Source organism: Chenopodium quinoa, unplaced genomic scaffold, assembly GCF_001683475.1.
Source record: "Chenopodium quinoa cultivar QQ74 unplaced genomic scaffold, ASM168347v1, whole genome shotgun sequence".
Classification (NCBI taxonomy): domain Eukaryota; kingdom Viridiplantae; phylum Streptophyta; class Magnoliopsida; order Caryophyllales; family Amaranthaceae; genus Chenopodium; species Chenopodium quinoa.
The window spans coordinates 106403-112312 of record NW_018742815.1 but is presented as its reverse complement, the minus strand read 5'-3'; the positions used below and the strand labels follow the sequence as shown (position 1 = coordinate 112312).

Sequence of the window (5910 nt, the reverse complement as noted above, 5' to 3'; positions counted from 1 at the left end):
ATACATATGCTCATTTTGTGAGTAGAATTTGTGCAGGGCTGAAGTGGTTTTGAGGGGCTCAAAGGGTGCAGTTTTGGTTTGTGCAAAGAGGCGAGTTTGGTGTACTTAGTTTAGGAGATAATCTTGTTAGAAATCAAAATTAAAGCAAACTATGTCAAAAGTAAATAATAATTAATCTAAAGTAAATTAAAAAAATGCTAAACAGTTTCTCAAAGTATCATTTAAGTAAATAATTTCACTTTTAGAGTAGTTAATATTTACTCAAATGAAAATTAGAAAAACTCAAAAGTATTAAAAAAAATAATTACATTACAATGGTTCGAGGCGTTAGAAGAACCTACGTGGGATTCGAACCCACATCTTTTGTGCACTTGCACAATGCTCTAACTATTGAGCTAGTAGGCTATTATAGAGTAAGAATAATTAGTTGACACAATCGATCGTTTTTTTTTTGTCTATATACTGAAAAATCACAAAAGTAAATAAAAATACTCAAAAGTAAATAAGAAAAGCTTAATTACTATCCTAATATATATGCAGAAAGGACCATGTCCACAATGAGAAGGGACATGTTGAAAAAGTAGATAAAATCAAAAAATGAAAATCAAAGCAGCAGTTGCAACAGCACCCTTGGCAGCGCAAAAGTAGCAGCTGTAGTAGCAAGCCATGGCAGGGCAGCAGCTGCAGCAGCAGGCCATGTCGGGGCAGCAGCTGTAGCAGCAACCTAAGCAGCATTGGTAGAGCAGCAGCTGCAGGCTTGGCAAGGCCTCCAGAGCAGCAGCTGCAGGCTTGGCAGGGCCTCCAGAGCAGCAGTTGCAGCCTACCAATTAAGCTAGTAGGTTAGTGACAAAAAAGAGTCATTGCAAATCAAGGCAGCATAAAGAATTGAGTGTGTAAATAAAACATCCGTATGTATTAAATAAAAATTATTCAAAAGTAAACCAAACAATCTAAAAGGTAAACACAATAATCAATAAAGTGTATGTACACTCGCTGGGGGTTTTAGATCGTTCTTACTTGTTCAGATAGCTAAGTTGTTTAGTTCATTTACGCATATGCAATTCCCTGTATCTGCAGACTGCTATTCTTGTAATATAGCTCAATCTGCAATTCCCTATATCTGCTCTTTATATAGTCTTCTCAAATAAGACTATATAACTTAATAGCAATATATTTTGCTGCTACTCTTGTAATATAGTATGTAATACATATTGTACAAGAGCAACAATATGTAGTATAACTCAGTCTACTTGTTATGGAAGTGTGAAGCGGGATGACATCCATCTCCGCACCTGTGTGAATAATAAACACCAGAAGTGAGAGGAAAAGGAACCTTATCAACACTAGTAAGAGCTCAAATTTTAGAAAATTATTTTATTATAGATTAATAGTCTATTCAATGAAACAAGGAATAAATGAACAAATTCTCATGCACCAAATCACAATCAGAATAAAAAATAAAATCAATAATCGCCACATTGTATGCCATCATCTACCCATAAGTGCAATATAACACCTATACTAGCTACCATAGAAACGCTAAGAAATGTTTAGTACATCGATATCAAAATCTCATTAAGTTCCAAAATACAACAAAAAGACATAGAAATGCTAGCAAATAGCTTAAACCAACTTTCAGAACAATTTATACATACAATGCCATACCACAAAGTAAATAAAAAATTATAAAAAGCAAAGCAAACTAAATAAAAGGTAAATAATAAGAATTTAAAAGCAAAAAGCAAAGAAAATTGAAACATAATCAAAAGACACACATAATACAATTTTCGTGAAAATTCAAAGACAAGCATCAAAACATAATCCAGATAAAAAAAAAATCCAATAATACAAAGCTAAGCGTCTCAACTAAAAAAATCAATGAAATCAAGTAAAAAACGAAAACCCTAACCAAACCAAAACACTAGTAATTAAATCGAGTAAACAACAATAAGCTACAATATCATTAAACTATTCAGAATTAAAAAATAAATAAAAAACGATTCAGAATTATAAAATTTCAACCAGAAATCCAATTAAGAAAATCCACAATTCGAACAATATTAAATTCAGTAAACTCAATTGAAATCTCGAGAAATTCAATAATCAAAGTTGTAAGAAAATTACGGATTTACCTTAGCTGTATATCGTTGGAGAAAAATTCGCCACAAAGAGGGGTAAAACTTCAATTAAAGAAAATACAATATCAAATTCACAATAATAAAGCAGAAAATAGTATAAAAAGCTTCAAATTTTTGACCAATTAATCTGATTAAAAAATGCAAACACACAAATTACTCAAACAAAAAATAGCTAAAACCCTAGATTCAAACTCGAATTAATCGAAACCAAATTGAGCAAACTTTAACTGAATCGAGCAAATTAAACAAACTAATAAATCGAAATTTACATACCTTAACAAGAAAATGCGACAAATTGATGAACAAAACGGAAGAAATCGAAGAGCATATCAAAGAAAATCGCTTCACAGATAGTGTAGAGGAAGAGAGAGAAAATCTAAAGAAAATAGAGAGAGAAAAAAAAGAAACGGAGGAAATCCTGGGTAGTCATTCAAAGCGAATTATTACGATAATACCCGTAATGAAGCGAGTCTAATGTAGACCGTCTGATGAGTCGTGATCAACGGTGCAGATAGGTTCTTAGTTCCTATTATTCAACATGGTTCTCATATGATCTTAGCTCTATATATATATGTATATACATATATATATATATATGTATATATACACTAGTTGTTGGTGCGCGCGCAACGCGCGCGCCCCCCCAACGTTGTGCTATGAATGACGTCAACGTTGTTTTGATGCAGCGATTTAGCTAGGCGTGACGTCAACGGTGTTTTGATGCAGCGATTTAGCTAGGCGTTATAATGTTTATAATATGGTTTAACACTAATGAATGTACATATATACAATGTAGTTGTTGGTTAAAGGCATTGCATGTATCATTTGATTCTTGTTTGTTTTTAGCATAAAGGGATGAGGAATATTGCAGTATACATTTTGTTTGGAACTACGCACTGCTATTTTATATCAGTGCTATAAAGGAATATTAATCATTTGTAAGTTGAACTATGGGCAAAATAAAACTGTGAAATATTTGTCTTACTGTGAGGCTAGCATTACAAGCATAGACGTTGAGATATGTGTTTCCTAATTAATTAGGTTTTTAAAATTCATTTAATGCTTTTGTAACTTGAGTCTTTTGAGCTCCATAAGGTTATATATACTCTTGTAACGTAGGTCTTGGATATTGTTTTCAAACAAATCTTACATATACTCTCTGGATATCTAAAGTGCAATGGGTGAAGCTCCAATGTCATTCACCATTCGCGTGGAAGCAGAAACTCGAGAGAAACTGGTAGGACAAAACTAAGGGTTTGTTGAATTCGGTATTTTGCATATTTTGTCTGGGGTTTTTTCTTTGATTTGTTTTTTCCTGAGGATGTTTTGTTGTGATATGTTTTATGTTCTGATTTTGAAATTGAAAAGGGTTATTTATTAATTGTGGTGTTTGTCCTCTTGTGTTTGTTTTTGTTGGCTGAGGAATTGCAATAATCCTTTGAATTGTGAATTTTAGGGTTATTGTGATATATTGCTTGTAAACCTGCTGTTTTAATTTGGGCGTAATAAAGTATGATATTGGTGATTGGTTTTGCAATGAGAATTTGTGCGGGATGAAGGATGAGTGCAGGTGATTGACAGATACAAAATCCTTACAGTTTAGGCTGGTAGTGTTTAGGTTGAGCGGAGTTGCTGTTATTGCAATCTAGTGTCGTGTTTCATTGCATCGAAATAAGAGGTAATTAATCCGATTGCATGTTGTTGGCTTTGAAGGAATTTCTCGTATCAACTATAATTTTTTGTTTTTGGATGTGGAATTGAATATTAGTTTGTTAGCATTTTAATTAATTAGTAGTTTTGAGATATTAGAATCATTGATTGATCTTTGTAACATTGTAGGTTGTAAGGTTTGTATTTTTAGCCTGGCTTTGCATGTTCATGTCTGCTTACTTTGTTGTTTATATGTTATAAAGTGTCCCTGATGGGTTGGAAAAGGTCTTAGAAGATGGCTTTCTCAACATTGAGCTGTTGGTAGATGGTAATGCTGATTCTTGGTTTGTCACTCTATTGCATGAAGAATTTGATAATGGTTGGAAGATGTATCTCGACATAGGGTGGTCAGATTTTATGGACGACAATGCTTTAAATGTTGGGGATGTTCTAATGTTTAAGTATAATGGTGATAATACATTTGCGGTTAGAATTATTTACCGTACTGGACCCCCATAGGGTGTGAGAGCAAGACAAGCTCATGGATGTGGTGACTCTAGCAAAAAGCGTGGCCGTAAGCCAGCTATTGAAGGTAGTTCTGAAAAAATGAAGGAGGCAAATGCCTGGCTCGATGCACTTGCAGATGAGTCTGATGAAGATTTCTTCAAGTTTTCTTTCACTCAAAAATACTTCGAACATGCCACAATAGTAAGTTTGCTATGAAGTTAATTAGTATGATTTGTAGTCTCTGTGAAGCTTATTCCATGAATGTATATTATGATTGGTGTTTTCTCTTGTATGATTGTGTTTGTTTGTTGTATGTAACATTTTGATCTTGTGCTGGCAGAATATTCCTCTGCCTTTTGCAAAAGATCATTTCATGGGATTCCCTCCAACAACTGCTGTGGTCTTACAGAATTTTGATAAACAGTTTGATGTTGAATTGAAGATTGTGATGAAGAAGAATAAGATCATTCAATGTTCTTTGAAGAATGGAGTCAGAGAGTTCATGGACTATTACAATGTTCAGGTGGATGAAGCTGGGCTTTTCAAATATAGGAAAGGTCATCCTATAGTGTTCGATGTGGATTTAGTTCTAGTATGATTAGCCTGTGTGAAGGATGTAGGGAATGTTCTAATAAAGTGGATTAAGGTGCTTGAAGGTTGTTTTGTTTAGAACTTTAGTAACTTAGACGTGACTGTAATGTGAAATATCATGTAACTGTAATTTGAAAACAGTTGCTACCTTCTGGCTATTATTATGTTTTTTTCGTTTTGGATATTTTTGCTATGCTTTTAAAGACATAACACAATCCAATTATATTAAAGAATTCGTCTTTATATTTTCATTACATAATGATGTTCTAGGGATGGAGAAATTTTAGTTGGCAGTGAAAATGGTAATTCGGGAACAATTACTTAATATGTCTTAGCATGATGAACTTTTTTTTGTTGTACTGTGTTGTTTTCTTACTAAGCAGACTGAATATGTAGTCTGAAATCTCACCTTGTTTCTTTGACATAGGTGATAAAAGAAGTCAGATGGATTGATAGCATATTTATGTAAATGAATTGCAAACAGTTGATTGTGCAGAAAACAGTAAACTTTGAATCATCGACATAAGAAAAGTACTTAGATTTACTAATATTATTTATATGAATCCTTATTTAAGGATACCAGTACATAGATTAATTTTGCTTCATTAGGCAAAATATGCTAATACTACTTTGTACATTTCATAGATGCTAATATATGATAGGGGTCATTCTTGCCAAAATACTAATCTTACCACTTATGCTTACACTTATATTCTAATATACCTAGCAGCATTACTACTCCCATAACTGGTGTTTATAGGGAACAATATTTGTTCACATTTGTTCCTTTTAAACCCCCCAAAAGATTTAGGCCTATCTATAAATCAGGCACTCAAAAGACTTATATATAAAACCAACATTAAGTGTAAGCTAACTATCACCATTAGTAGAGGCAAAAGATGGTGACTATGCATCATAAGATCTTGAGAATTTTATGGGTTCTCAGGCTGAGTTGATGAAGAGTTGAATTCATCAGGACTTTCTTCAACATGGGTGTCTTGAAACAGCACTATCTTCACCTTCT

The 5910-nt window shown here is 33.2% G+C and overlaps 1 long non-coding RNA gene across 2 annotated transcripts; it reads right to left on the bottom strand.

Moving 5' to 3' along the window:
- Positions 1-245: 245 nt before the first annotated feature.
- On the bottom strand, positions 246-2615 carry LOC110725529. Of its 2 annotated transcripts, none has more exons than XR_002512174.1 (3): positions 2412-2610; positions 1018-2180; positions 246-820 (listed from the first exon to the last, which is right to left on the bottom strand). It is a non-coding gene; the product is annotated as an uncharacterized LOC110725529 (long non-coding RNA). The 2 variants fall into 2 exon arrangements; XR_002512175.1 differs by having other exon boundaries at positions 247-1292; positions 2133-2180; positions 2412-2615.
- Positions 2616-5910: the final 3295 nt, after the last annotated feature.